The following is a 14,499-nucleotide window of genomic DNA, read 5'->3' as shown; positions in this document are numbered from 1 at the left end:
ATGAGCCTCACAAAGGCAAGATTTCTTAGGACAAAACAGAGCAGTAACCATAAAAGAAAACTTGATAAATCAAACCATCAAAGTTAAGTCTATTCATGTGAAGAAACCTCAGAAGGACGCCTGAGTGCCTCAGCGGTTGAGTGCCTCCCTTTGGCCCAAGGAATGATCCTAGGGTCCAAGGATTGGGTCCCACATCGGGCTCCCCGCATGGAGCCTGCTTCTCCCTCTGCCTGTATCTCTGCCTCTTTCTCTCTGTCTCTCATGAATAAATAAAATCTTAAAAAAAAAATCTCAGAAAATGAAGAGGCAACCACAGTCAGAAAAAATACTCACCTATAACTAAAAAAGGATTTGTATTCTAATATAAAAAGAGCGCCTACAAATCAGTAATAGACAACCCCATATGAATATCGCTTTGAGGGACACCTGGGTGGCTCAGCCTTAGGCCTGCCTTTGGCCTAAGGTGTGATCCTGGAGTCCCAGGATCAGGTCCCACATCAGGCTCCCTGCGAAGAGCTTGCTTCTCTCTCCGCCTATGTCTCTGCCTCTCTCTGTGTGTCTCTCATGAATAAATAAATAAAAATCTTAAAAAAAAAAAAAAAAAAGGAAGGAAGGTGACTGGGGGACTCAGTCACTTAACTGTCTGCTTTCCACTTATGATCCACAAGTCCTGGGATTGAGCCCCACATCACATCTGACTCCTTGCTTAGTGGGGAGTCTGCTTCCCCTCTGCCCCTCCCTCCCCTCAAATAAATAAAATCTTAAAAAAAAAAAATGAAGATGGGCCTGGAGGCAGCAGGGAGAACAGTTGGTTTTCACCACTATTACAATAATACAGATGAAACAGGATGACATCTTAAATCAATGGGGGTGGTGAGAAGCACTCAGATTCTGGATATATTTTGAACTAGCCAGAGTTGAGGATGTTAGACGTGACAGAAAGAGAAAACCAAAATGTCTCCAATATCCTCTGCCTATCAATTTGAAGACTTAAGGATCCCTGAGTGGCTCAGCAGTTTAGTGCCTGCCTTCGGCCCAGGGCCTGATCCTGGAGTCCTGGGATCGAGTCCCACATCCGGCTCCCTGCATGGAGCCTGCTTCTCCCTCTGCCTGTGCCTCTGGCTCTCTTGCTCTCTCTCTCTGTGTCTATCATGAATAAATAAATAAAATCTTTAAAAAAAATTTTTTTGAAGACTTAGCATTGCAATGATTATCAATTCTCCCAAGTTGGTCTATAGGTTAAATACAATCCCAATCAAAATCCAAGAGATTTTTTTCACTTCTTTTCCCTTTCTTTTTTACACTTAACAATATTTGTTATTCTGTGTATCTTTTTTTTTTCGTTGAAGTCTAGTTGACACACAGCATAACATTTGAGGTACAACATAGCAATTCTACAATTTGATACACATTATGCAGTGCTCACAAGTGTAGCTGCCATCTGTCACCATACAGCTCTATTACAATACCGTTGACTATATTCCCTATGCTGTGCCTTTTATCCCCATGATTTATTCATTTTATAACTGGAAGCCTGCATCTCCCTCTCCCCATTCACCCATTTTGCCCATCTCCCCAGCCTCTCCCCTCTTGCAACCACCCAGTTTGTTCTCCATATTTACAGGTCTGTTTCTGCTTTGTTCTTTCTTTTTTTTTTTTTTCTTTTTTTCAATGCTACATGAGTAAAATCAATCCCAAGAGGGTTTTTTAAGATTTTTTTTTTTTAATTAAACTCTAGGGATCCCTGGGTGGCACAGCGGTTTAGCGCCTGCCTTTGGCCCAGGGCGCGATCCTGGAGACCCGGGATCGAATCCCACGTCGGGCTCCCAGTGCATGGAGCCTGCTTCTCCCTCTGCCTGTGTCTCTGCCTCTCTCGCTGTCTCTGTGTGACTATCATAAATAAAAATTCAAAATAAATACATAAATAAAAGATATAGATATCTGTTGGGGGGGGTGGAGGATATGATTCTTGATCCTGAACCTCACACCATTCACAAAATCAGTTCCAAAAAAAAAAAAAAAAAAAAAAACAAAATCAGTTCCAAAAAAAAAAAAAAAAATCAGTTCCAGATGAATTGCAGATCTAAATGTAAAAAGTAAAATAATAAGGACACCTGGGAGGCTCAGCGGTTGGGTGTCTGCCTTTGTCTCAGGGTGTGATCCTGGAGACCCGGGATCGAGTCTCACATTGGGCTCCCTGCATGGAGCCTGCTTCTCCCTCTACCTATGTCTCTGCCTCTCTCTGTGTGTCTCTCACAAATAAAATCTTTTTTAAAAATGAAAAAATGTGCTCGTTTCGGCAGCACACATACTAAAAATGAAAAAAATGTAAAATAATAAACATGTAGAAAATAACAATATCTCTATGACTTTAGGGTAAGCAAGCACTTTTTTTTTTTTTATTTATGATAGTCACACACAGAGAGAGAGAGGCAGAGACAGAGGCAGAGGGAGAAGCAGGCTCCATGCACCGGGAGCCCGATGTGGGATTCGATTCCGGGTCTCCAGGATCGCGCCCTGGGCCAAAGGCAGGCGCTAAACTGCTGCGCCACCCAGGGTTCCCTAAGCAAGCACTTTTTAAACCAATACAAAAATCAGTAAATATAAAAGAAAAACAAAAACTATAAAAAGATTGATAAATTGGAACATTAAAATTAAGAATACCTGAAAAAAATAAAATAAATAAAATAAAATTAAGAATATCTGTTTAGGGCAGCCCCAGTGGCTCAGCAGTTTGGAGCCACCTTCAGTCCAGGGCATGATCTTGGAGTCCCAGGATCAAGTCCCGCGTCGGGCTCCCTGCATTGAGCCTGCTTCTCCCTCTGCCTGTGTCTCTGCCTCTCTCTGTCTCCTCTCTGTGTATTCTCATGAATAAATAAATAAAATATTTTTTAAAAAGCATATCTGTTTAACCAGGTGGCTGACTGGCTCAGTCAGTGGAGCATGTGAGTCTTGATCCCGGGATTGTAAATTCGAACCCCATGTTGGGAATACAGTTCATTTTAAAAAACAAAATAAACAGGGGTGCCTGGGTGGCTCAGCAGTTGAGCATCTGCCTTCAGCTCAGAGCATGATCCCAGGATCTGGAATCGAGTGCCACATTGGGCTCCCTGTGAGGAGCCTGCTTCTCCCTCTGCCTAGTTAGAGTCTCTCTCTGTGTCACTCATGATTAAATAAATCTTTTTAAAATTTCACATTGAAAAATGAAATAAATACCCAGGCAAAAAAAAAATGTTTAATTAACAACAAAAACAAAAAAATCTGCTTATCAAAAGACATTAATTTCCAGGGAATTATGCTGGTCTAAAACAACTAATTCCAAAATGTTACATACTATCTGATTCCATTTATATAACTTTATTTATTTTTAAGATTTTATTTATTTATTCATGAGAGACACACACAGAGAAGGGGGGCGGGGGGCAGAGACACAGGCAGAGGGAGAAGCAAGCTCCATGCAGGGAGCCTGATGCGGAACTTGATCCAGAGACTCCAGGATCATGCCCTGGGCGGAAGACAGGCACTAAACCGCAGAACCACCCTGATGTCCCAATTATTCTTTTTAATTATGGTAAAATTTACCTAACATTTTAAAATTTACCTTTTTTAAAAAATTTTATTATTTATCTATTTATTCATGAGAGACACAGAGCGAGAGAGAGGCAGAGACACAGGCAGAGGGAGAAGCAGGCTCCATGCAGGGAATTTACCTTCTTGACCATTTTAAGCATGCAGTTCCGTGGTATTAAGTATATTTACATTACTATGCAACCATCACTACCAACATCTCCAGAATTTTTATTTTATTTTATTTTATTTTATTTTATTTTATTTTATTTATTCATAAGAGACACAGAGAGAGGCAGAGATACAGGCAGAGGTAGAAGCAGGCTCCATGCAGGGAGCCCAATGCGGGACAGGATCCAGGGATTCCGGGATCACGCCTTGGGCCAAAGGCAAATGCTCAACTGCTGAGCTACCCAGGCGTCCCTAATATTGTTTTCTTTTTTATTTATTTATTTATTTATTTATTTATGATAGTCACACAGAGAGAGAGAGAGAGGCAGAGACACAGGCAGAGGGAGAGGCAGGCTCCATGCACCGGGAGCCCGACGTGGGATTCGATCCCGGGTCTCCAGGATCGCGCCCTGGGCCAAAGGCAGGCGCCAAACCGCTGCGCCACCCAGGGATCCCTTCTTTTTGTAAAACTGAAACTCTGGGGGTGCTTGAGTGGCTCAGTTGGTCAGGTGTCTGACTCTTGATTTTGGCTCAGGTCATGATGACATGGTTGTGAAGTCCAGGCCCACGTGGAGACTTTGCTTGGGTCTTTCCCTCTCCCTTTGCCCCTCCCCTCACTCCATCTCTTTCTCCCTCTCTCTCTCTCCCTCTCTCTCTCTTTCTCTTTTTAAGATTTTATTTTTTCATGAGAGAGAGACAGAGAGGCAGAGACACAGACAGAAGAGAAGCAGGCTCCATGCATGAAGCCTGATGTGGGACTTGATCCCGGGACTCTAGGATCACGAAAGCCCTGGGCCAAAGACAGACACCAAAGTGCTGAGCTACCCAGGGATCCCCTCTCTCACTCTCTTTCTCTCTCTTTCTCTCTAATAAATATATAGGGATGCCTGGGTGGCTTAGCAATTAAGCATCTGCCTCCTGTGTGTCTCTACCTGTGTCTCTGCCTCCCTCTCTGTGTGTCTCAGGAACAAATAAATAAAATCTTAAAGAAATAAAATAAAATAAAAATATAAAAATTCTTATAAAAAGAAAGAAACCTGAAACTCTGTACCCATAAAACAAAAACTTCCCATCCCTCCCTGCGACAGTTCCTGGCAACCACCAATCTACTTCCTGTCTCTATGAACTTGAGAATTTGACTTCTCTAGGTATTTCATATAAGTGGAATCATACAGTATTTGTCTTTTTGTGTCTGGCTTCCTTCATTTTGCAAATGCCCTCAAGGTTCATCCATGTTGTAGTATATGTCAGAATTTCCCTCCGTTTTAAGGCTAACATTCCGTTGTATGTATACACAACATTTTGTTTACCTATTTGTCTGTTGATAGACATGGCTTGCTTCCATGTTTTGGCTATTGTGAATAATGCTGCTATGAACATGAGTGTGTGAATATCTCAAGATCTTTCTTTCAATTCTTTTGGGTCATACAATAATTCTATTTTTAATTTTTTGAGGAACTACACGCTTTTCCACAACAGTTGTACCACTTTATATTCCCACCAATAGTGTATGAGTTCCAATTTCTCCACATCATTGCCAACACTTGTTATTTTCTGGGTTTTTTTTTCTTTTTTTTAAGATTTTATTTATTTATTCATAAGAGACACACAGAGAGGCAAGGACACTGGCAGTGGGAGAAGCAGGCTCCATGCAGAGAGCCTAATGTGGGACTCCACCCCGGGACCCTGCGATCATGCCCCGAGCCGAAGGCAGATGCTCAACTGCTGAGCCACCCAGGTGCCCCTTCTGGGTTTTCTCACAGTAGACATCCTAATGGGTGGGAGATGTGTGACTTTTTTTTAAGTTTTATTTTCACCTAAGTAAGCTGTACACCCAATGTGGGGCTTGAACTAATGAGTCCAAGATCAAGAATAGCACATTCTCCAACTGAGCCAGCCAGGCGCTCCATGGGTGACATTTTTGAAATGACAAAATTTTAGAAATGGAGAACAGATTAGTGGCTGCCAGGAATGGGAGTGGCAGGAGAGAAGTGGGTGTGGTCATAAACATTAGGGTCCCTTGTACTGGAATTGTTGGGTAACTTTACCATGGTGGTGGACACATGAACACACACAAGTGATAAAATTGCATGGAACTCTACACACACACAAGTGAGCACAAGTAAAACAGGAAATTTGAAGAAGATGGGTAGATTATATCAATGTGAACATCCTATGATATTTGTCTGTGGTGGTTTTGATGTTATACTGTAGTTTTACAAAATGTCACCATTGGAGAAACTGGCCAAAATGTGCAAGGAGGGCAGCCCGGGTGGCTCAGCGGTTTAGTGCCACCTTCAGTCCAGGGCCTGGTCCTGGAGACCCGAGATCAAGTCCCACATCAGGCTCCTACATGGAGCCTGCTTCTCCCTCTGCCTGTGTCTCTGCCTTTCTCTCTCTCTCTCTCTCTCTCTCTCTGTCTCTCATGAATAAATAAATAAAATCTTAAAAAAATCAGCTATAATATGGGGCTAAAAATTAAAAAAAATGTGCAAGGAATCTTCCATATTATTTTTTACAACTGCCTGTGAATCTACAATTACCTCAATATAAATTTTAATTAATACACATGCACATGCACACACATGAAACGCCATTGAGAGAATGAGAAGGCAAGCCTCAGAATAATGGGAAAAGTTATCTGCAATATGTGTATCTGGGGGAAAAATACTAACATCCAGAATATAGTTTACAGATCAATAAATAAAAAGGCAGGGATTCCTGGGTGGCTCAGCGGTTGAGTGTCTGCCTTCGGCACAGAATGTGATCCTGGGGTCCCGGGATTGAGTCCTGCGTCAGGCTCCCTGCACGGAGCCTGCTTCTCCCTCTGCCTGTGTCTCTGCCTCGCTCTGTCTCTCTGTGCCTCTCATGAATAAATAAATAAAATCTTAAAAAAAAATAAAAATAAAAAGGCAGATGACCCAGCAGAAAAGAAATAGACAAATGATGGGCTCAGGTACTAAACAGAAGGGCCAATAGATGTATGAAAACATGTGTGGCAGGGGTGCCTGGGTGACTTAGTTAAGTGTGTGTCTGCCTTCGATTCCGGTCATGATTTCAGGGTCCTGGGATCGAACCCTGCATCAGGCTCCCTGCTTGGCAGGAGACTGCTTCTCCCTCTCCCTCTGCCCCTGCTTCTGCTCTCTCTGTCTCCGGCTCACTCTCAAATAAATAAATAAAATCTTAAAAAAAAAATGAATGAAAAAAAGAAAGAAAATGTGTGGCAGATCGTATTTTGCAAAGATAGTGGCAATAGTATCATCCATTCTCTGTGTTCCTCTTAACAGTGACTGACAGTCCTTCCAATTAAAAGGAGAGCCTATGCCCCCTTACTTGAAACTGAGTAGGCTTTTGTGACTATTGGGGTCAATAGGATATGGCGAAAGTGATACTATGTGGCTTCCAAGGCTGCATCACAATAGACAGGGTAGATTCTGCTTGGTCTGTTGGAATACTCTGTCCTTAAGCCTTCAGTCTCTGGGATTCCTGGGTGGCTCTGTTGGTTAAGAAACTGCCTTCGGCTCAGGTCATGATCCCAGGGTCCTGGGCTCGAGCCCCACATTGGGCTCCCTGCTCAGCGGGGAGCCTGCCTCTCCCTCTCCCTCTGTTCTCTCTCTCTTGCTCTCTTAAATAAACAAACAGGGATCCCTGGGTGACGCAGCGGTTTGGCGCCTGCCTTTGGCCCAGGGTGCGATCCTGGAGACCCGGGATCGAATCCCACGTTGGGCTCCCAGTGCATGGAGCCTGCTTCTCCCTCTGCCTATGTCTCTGCCTCTCTCTCTCTCTCTCTCTGTGTGTGACTATCATAAATAAATAAAAATTAAAAAAAATAAATTAAATAAACAAACAAACAAAGAAATAAGCAGTCTGACCATTCTCAGGCAACGGTGCTGTGAGGAAGCCCTAGCAGACAGACCCCAAGGATAGGCCCTGACCTCTGGAAGAGAGAGGTGCCTGGCCGGCCCCCAGCTGCTTTAGCCCCCATCTGACCAGATCCTCTTGAGAAACCCTAAACCAATTCTGCCCAGCCAACCTCCCGAAATCCTGACCCTTAAAGCTGAAACAGTGCCAGATGCTAAAATAACTGTTCATTGTTTGAGCTTCTATAGCTGAGGATGATTTGTTATACAGCAATAATGGGAACAGCAGGGAGCACCTGGGTGGCTCAATGGTTGAGCGTCTGCCTTTGGCTCAGGGCATGATCCCGGGTCCTGGGATCGAGTCCAGTATCGGGCTCCCCGCAGGGAGTCTGCTTTTCCTCCCTCTGCCTATGTCTCTGCCTCTCGCTGTGTGTCTCTCATGAGATACATTCATATTTATGAATAAATAAAATCTTAAAAAATAATAATACTGTGAACAGCAGCCTAACTCCATTAGTCGCCAGAGAAATGCAAATTAAAACAAAACAAAACAAAAAAGATATCCCTACGCACCCACCAGAATAACCAAAATGGAAAAGAATGACAAATCCAAGTGTAAGTGAGGATGTGGAGCCGTTAGAACTTTCATACACATACACTGCTGGAAGAAATGTAGATTGATACAACGACTTTGAAAACCTATTTGATGAAATCTACGACAGCTAAACACAAGCATATCTTTTGACAGAACTATTCCACTCCCAACAGAAATACACATATGTCCCTACAAGAATATTCTTAGCAGTATTATGAATAATGGCCCCTAAATTCAAACAACTCAAATGTTTAAAATGGTAGAATGAGTAAAGTTTAGTATATTCATGACTTTGAATGCCATGGAGTAATAAAAATGAACTGTTGACACATGGAACAATTTTAATGAATCTTGCAAACATAATATTGAGCCAAAGAAGCCACACATACCATATCATTCCATTATATAAAGTCCAAAAAAGCAAGCAAAGCTAATCCATGGCATTAGAAGTTGGGATGGAGGTCACTTTTGGACTGAGAGAGGACTAGCTCCTGGGAGTATATTGGTAATATGCTGCTTTTTGACCTGGGTGATTATTACGTGGATGTGTTCACTTTGTGACAATTCTCTTACAAGTTGTGCACTTTTTGAACTCGTGTTATCCTTCAATAAAAAGTTAATTTGAGGCACCTGGGTGACTCGGTGAGTAAAGCATCCGACCCTTGACTTCTGCTCAGGTCATGATCTCAGGGTCCTGAGATTGAGCCCTGTGATGGGCTCCGTACTCAGCAGGGAGTTGGCTTGAGATTCTTTCCCTCTGTTGCCCACCCCCAGCTGGCTTTCTCTCTCCTTTTCTCTCTCTAATAATCTTTTTTTAAAGTTAATTTAAGAAACCTCCAAGGTAAAAGAAAAAGAAAAAATAAAGAAAAAAAAAGAAACCTCCAAGGTGGGGATCCCTGGGTGGCTCAGCGGTTTAGTGCCTGCCTTTGGCCCAGGGCGCGATCCTGCAGTCCTGGGATCGAGTGCCGCATCGGGCTCCCGGCATGGAGCCTGCTTCTCCCTCCTCCTGTATCTCTGCCTCTCTCTATATATATGTCTATCATAAATAAATATTAAAAAAAGAAAGAAAGAAAGAAACCTCCAAGGTTTGGGGCCTGCCTGGAAGAATGGAGTTGTTATTTACTGAAATGGGAAAAACAGCTGAAGGAGAGGATTCAAGGTGAGATCAGACCTCAGTTTTGGACTTGCTAAGTCTAGTCCCTGTTAGAGAAACGGGCAAACAGGAGATTCACTCTACAACTTAGTGTTAGCAGAGAGGATTGGCCTGGACATGTGGACTAGGGAATCATCACTGTGCAGATAGCATGTGAGGCCTTGGGATGAAAGGAGATCAGTAAAGGAATGAGCGCAGGCAGCAGAGAGAAGAGGTTCAAGGATTGAGCTGGAGGGGCAGCCCGGGTGGCTCAGAGGCTTAGCGCCGCCTTCAGCCCAGGGCCTGATCCTGGAGACTGGGGATCGAGTCCCAGGTCGGGCTCCCTGCATGGAGCCTGCTTCTCCCTCTGCCTGTGTCTCTGTCTGTCTCTTTCTCTGTCTCTCATGAATAAATAAATAAAATCTTAAAAAAAAAAAGATTGAGCTTGGGGCCCTCTATGGTTGGGGTTGTCATAAGGACTAAATGACGCAGCTCACGCAAGCATCAGGCATGGGCCTTGGTGAGCCCTTAGAATGTACTCCCTAGTATTATTTTCTTGCACCTGGCTTATAAAGTCCGCTCTCAGGCATCTCTTTTTTTCTTGTTATTTTCTTTCAGATTTTATTATTTATTTATTTATTTATTTAAGATTTTATTCACTCATTCATGAGAGATACAGAGAGTGAGAGAGGCAGAGGGAGAAGCAGGCTCCATGCAGGGAGCCCGATGCGGGATCTGATCCTAGGTCTCCAGGATCACGCCCTGGGGCTGAAGGCGGCGCTGAGCCACCAGGGCTGCCCTCAGATTTTATTTTTTAATTGTTAATTGTTAATTTTTAAAGATTTTCTTGGGATCCCTGGGTGGCGCAGCAGTTTAGCGCCTGCCTTTGGCCCAGGGCGCGATCCTGGAGACCCAGGATCGAGTCCCACGTCGGGCTCTCGGTGCATGGAGCCTGCTTCTCCCTCTGCCTATGTCTCTGCCTCTCTCTCTCTCTCTCACTGTGTGCCTATCATAAATAAATAAAAATTTTTTTAAAAAATTTTCTTTTTAGGTAATCTGCACCCAACATGGCATCTGAACTTACAACTCTGAGACTGAGTTGCATGCTCTACCAACTGAAACAGCCAGGCACCCCTTTTCTTCAGATATGTTATTTTCCAGCTGATTATTAAAATTATACATATAGATGTCTATACATGTGTATATGTTTATTTATTTTACTCATTTAATCCCTGCATCAACCCTGTGAAAGAGTTACTGCCTCTATTTTATCAAATGAGGAAATGGAGGAGCATGGAGGTGAAGGGACTTGCTCAAGTCACACAGTGTCTGAGCCAGAACCAGGACTGCAAGCCAGACTCCAGACCCCACGCTCCTGCTGACCTCCAGGAAAGGAAGACCTGGGTGGTTGCAGTGGAGCCCGATGAGGACTTGGTCCTGGTGAGCCTCAGTATCTGGGATAGTGGCTAGCCCAAGGAGATGACCAGAACAGCCAGGAGAAGGGAAGTCAGCAAGAAAACAGGCAAGGGCCTTGCTGCCAGAGGCTGGAAGGATGCTGCAGAGGAGCATGGAGCCATGATGTGGGGGTGGGAAGAGAGGAGTGATGTATTAGCACCTCCGTTGACGCCAGCGGTCCCCGAGGGTGGAGCCAGGCTTCCATCCCTAGAGCCTGGAACCAGTCTTGGGAAGGGGGAGTAGAGAGTATAGGGCCTTTGGTTTAAGCCCTTAAACATCTGCCCAGGCTGTCCCCTCCTTCCCTGAGGCTGCTGTGGACCCAGGATGGGCAGGAGAGGGCCCTGAGTGTAGACTGGGATCCTAGAGGACACAGGTGATACTGTTCCCTATTTCCTTGTACTCCTGACTCCAGTCATGGGAACTGAATATGGGGGCACAGGGCCTGCTGCCTCTCTGCTATTCCCAGTCCCCAGGCCTAAAGGCCAGCACAGAGGGGGTTAAGGGCCCTGGAGCCTTTGCCTGGAGGAAGGGGGGGGCATGGAGAACTGTCATAAGGAGCCTTGTCTGCCCTGATAATCCAGGCCGCCTATCTCACCCACAGCAGCTGTGAGGCAGACAGGTTGCCCTGGCAGGGAGGGAGGGAAGTAAAGGCCTGGCTGATGGCGGGAAGGATTTGAGGAGCGAGGGACACCCATGCTTCCTGGGGATCCTTTCCCACCCCATAGCCACTTTCAGGGCTATGCTTGAAGGCAGAAGGGCATGGCCAGGGTCTGAACGTGGGAGTTCCCACTGACCCAGAGAGTAGGAAGGGGGAGCTGATGAGCAAACAGACTTTGGGAGGTATTGATTGGAAAGTTTCTATTTCTGACTCCGTGTGTGCTTGGGCAGGTATGCAAATTGGGCACTATCATGGGCATCTGCAGAGGTGTCTGCAGAGCATGGGTGCCCATGAGTATCTGCCCCAGTGGGGAGGGTGAGTAGGGAAAGCCCACTGCAAAGCTGGAAGGGAAGGAATCTGGCATTTGTTGAGCTCCTATTGTATGGGAGCCACATTCGGTTGCTTGAGTAGCTCAGTGGTTGACCATCTGCCTGTCTCAGGTCATGATCCCGGGGTCCTAGGATGGAGTCCCACACTGGGCTCTCCACAGGGAGCCTGCTTCTCCCTCTGCCTATGTGGGTCTCTCATGAAAAAATAAATAATCTTTATACGTGAGCCAGGCTATACTTAGAAATTTCCACCTCTACTATCTCATTTCACCTGCACAACAACTGTGGAAAAGAAGGCATTTTCAACCCATTTATCTGATAAGGAAGCCAAGGCTCCAAAAGCAGGTAATAGTGGGATCCAGGGTCTGATAAATCTGGAGCTGTGCTTTTTCCTTTGGGCTCTGAGTCCCTCCTCAGAAAGTGGTGGTCTCAAAGAAAAGCAAGAACTCTTAAGGCACAACCCCTGAGCCACACAGGCTAAGGCTCTGGTTCAAGGCAAGGATGGAGTGTGTGTCCAGGGCATGTGAGCTCCATGCAAGAGCCTGGCTCACGAGCTGCAGGAGTCAGAAGAGAGAGGATCACTGCTGGTTTGGAGCTGCTGTGGAAGAGGCTTAAAAAGGCTTGGACGGGTGGGAAAATCAGAGCAAGTGCAAGTGAGGAGGGCACCCCTGCATCATGTGGGTGCTTCACACACATTCTTTCACTGAATCTCCCTGAGGGTCTTGTGAGGCAGGTATTATTGTAATCCCCATTTAAAAAAATTTTTTTAAAGATTTATTTATTTATTCATGAGAGGCAGAGAGAGAGAGAGAGGCAGAGACATAGGCAGAGGGAGAAGCAGGCTCCATGCAGGGAGCCCAATGCAGGACTTGATCCTGGATCCTGGGATCACCACCTGAGCCAAAGGCAGACACTCAACCACTGAGTCACCCAGGTACCCGTCATCCCCATTTTAGAGACTGGGAAACCAAGGCTCAGAACCATATGGTTGCTAAGTGGCAAAACTCATGTCTGATTCTCTTGCCTTTGAAATTCAAATAGTCTCCCTACAGAGACACACACAAAATCCATCTCATTTGTAGCAAGGCTGTGTATAAAGAAAGCCTGGGGCCTGGAGACCAGAGTTGTCATCCTGACTCATGTCCCAATTTACCATATCATGCAGGCCATGTGTTTACTCCTGAAGCCTCAGTTTCTCTATGATAAAATTGGTGTGCACGGGTGCCTGGCTGGCTTAGCCAGCAGAGCAGAAGATTCTTGATCTCAGGGTCATGAGTTCGAGCCCAACACTGGATGTAGAGATTACTTAAAAATAAAATCTCGGGGATCCCTGTGTGGCTCAGCGGTTTAGCGCCTGCCTATGGCCCAGGGCACGATCCTGGAGTCCCAGGATCGAGTCCCACGTCGGGCTCCCGGCATGGAGCCTGCTTCTCCCTCCTCCTGTGTCTCTGCCGCTCTCTCTCTGTGTCTATCATAAATCAATCAATCTTAAAAAATAAAAAATAAAATCTCTATCAAAAAAATGCATTTAGGGGCAGCCCCAGTGGCTCAGCAGTTTAGCGCCGCCTTCAGCCCAGGTTGTGATCCTGGAGACCCGGGATCGAGTCCCACATCAGGCTTCCCGCATGGAGCCAGCTTCTCCCTCTGCCTGTGTTTCTGCCTCTTTCTCTCTGTGTCTCTCATGAATAAAGAAATAAAATATTTAAAAAACAAAACAAATACAAGTGGGGCAGCCCAGGTGGCTCAGCGGTTTAGCGCTGCCTTCGGCCCAGGGCCTGATCCTGGAGACCTGGGATCAAGTCCCACTTTGGGCTTTGTGCATGGGGCCTGCTTCTCCCTCTGCCTGTGTCTCTGCCTCTCTCCCTCTGTGTCTCTCATGAATAAATAAAATCTTAAAAAAAAATACAATTGGTATCTGGTCATGTTTTTGAAACTGATGGACATTGGCAAAGCCCCCAGGGAAGTCACTGTTAGGACTTCACTGCATCTGTGGTTGTTGTTCAACACATACACTTGCTCGTGGGGCTGAAAGGCACGGGGAGTGTAAGAGAGCAGGTCGAGTACGTGGAAACTAACTGGGTACTGTCTGCAGGGTCAGCATCTGTTCAGTGTAAGGTATTCTCTGAGCACCTAACAGGGCAGCACCCTTGAGGGGTGCTGGTGCCCAGAGAAGAATCCGACAAGGGGCCTACTCACAGAGTAGTTGGGGACAAATAAGAGATCAGATGAATTCTCAGTGTGATGAGGAAAACAGCAGGATCAAAGCCTGGACTTGAGGGGACAGGTGTCAGGGAGAGTTAGGAGAAACTTCACAGGCTGGCCACGATGAACCCAGGCAGTCATCTCTGATGGGTCCCCTAGATCTCAAGCCCCAAGCTATCACATAGAAGATTAGAACAGTTTTCCTTTCTCATACCATTTATGCTCCTAGGACTGACTCTACCAGGCTCTTACTTTGGGTTCCCCTTTTGTAAAGCAAAACAGGAAAGCAAGAACCTCCCAGAACTTCTCAAAGTCCTTGGTTCCAGGATGAGTTGTGCTGCCAATTGTACTTTGAATGAGACACTGACTGACCCTAGGATTGGGCCGCCTTCTCGTGCAAAGCTGCCAACTTCATGAAACTTAGTAAAGTCCAGAGGAAATTAAGAGTAATTTTACAAGCTGAATCTATTTTTTAAATATGTGTGCTGTGTATCTCTGTGTATATTTAGGCATTACACGTGTGCTACGCA

The sequence above is a fragment of the Nyctereutes procyonoides genome, unplaced genomic scaffold (genome assembly GCF_905146905.1).
Source record: "Nyctereutes procyonoides isolate TBG_1078 unplaced genomic scaffold, NYPRO_anot_genome, whole genome shotgun sequence".
In the NCBI taxonomy this organism is placed as follows: Eukaryota; Metazoa; Chordata; class Mammalia; order Carnivora; family Canidae; genus Nyctereutes; species Nyctereutes procyonoides.
Note: the sequence above shows the minus strand (reverse complement) of the source record.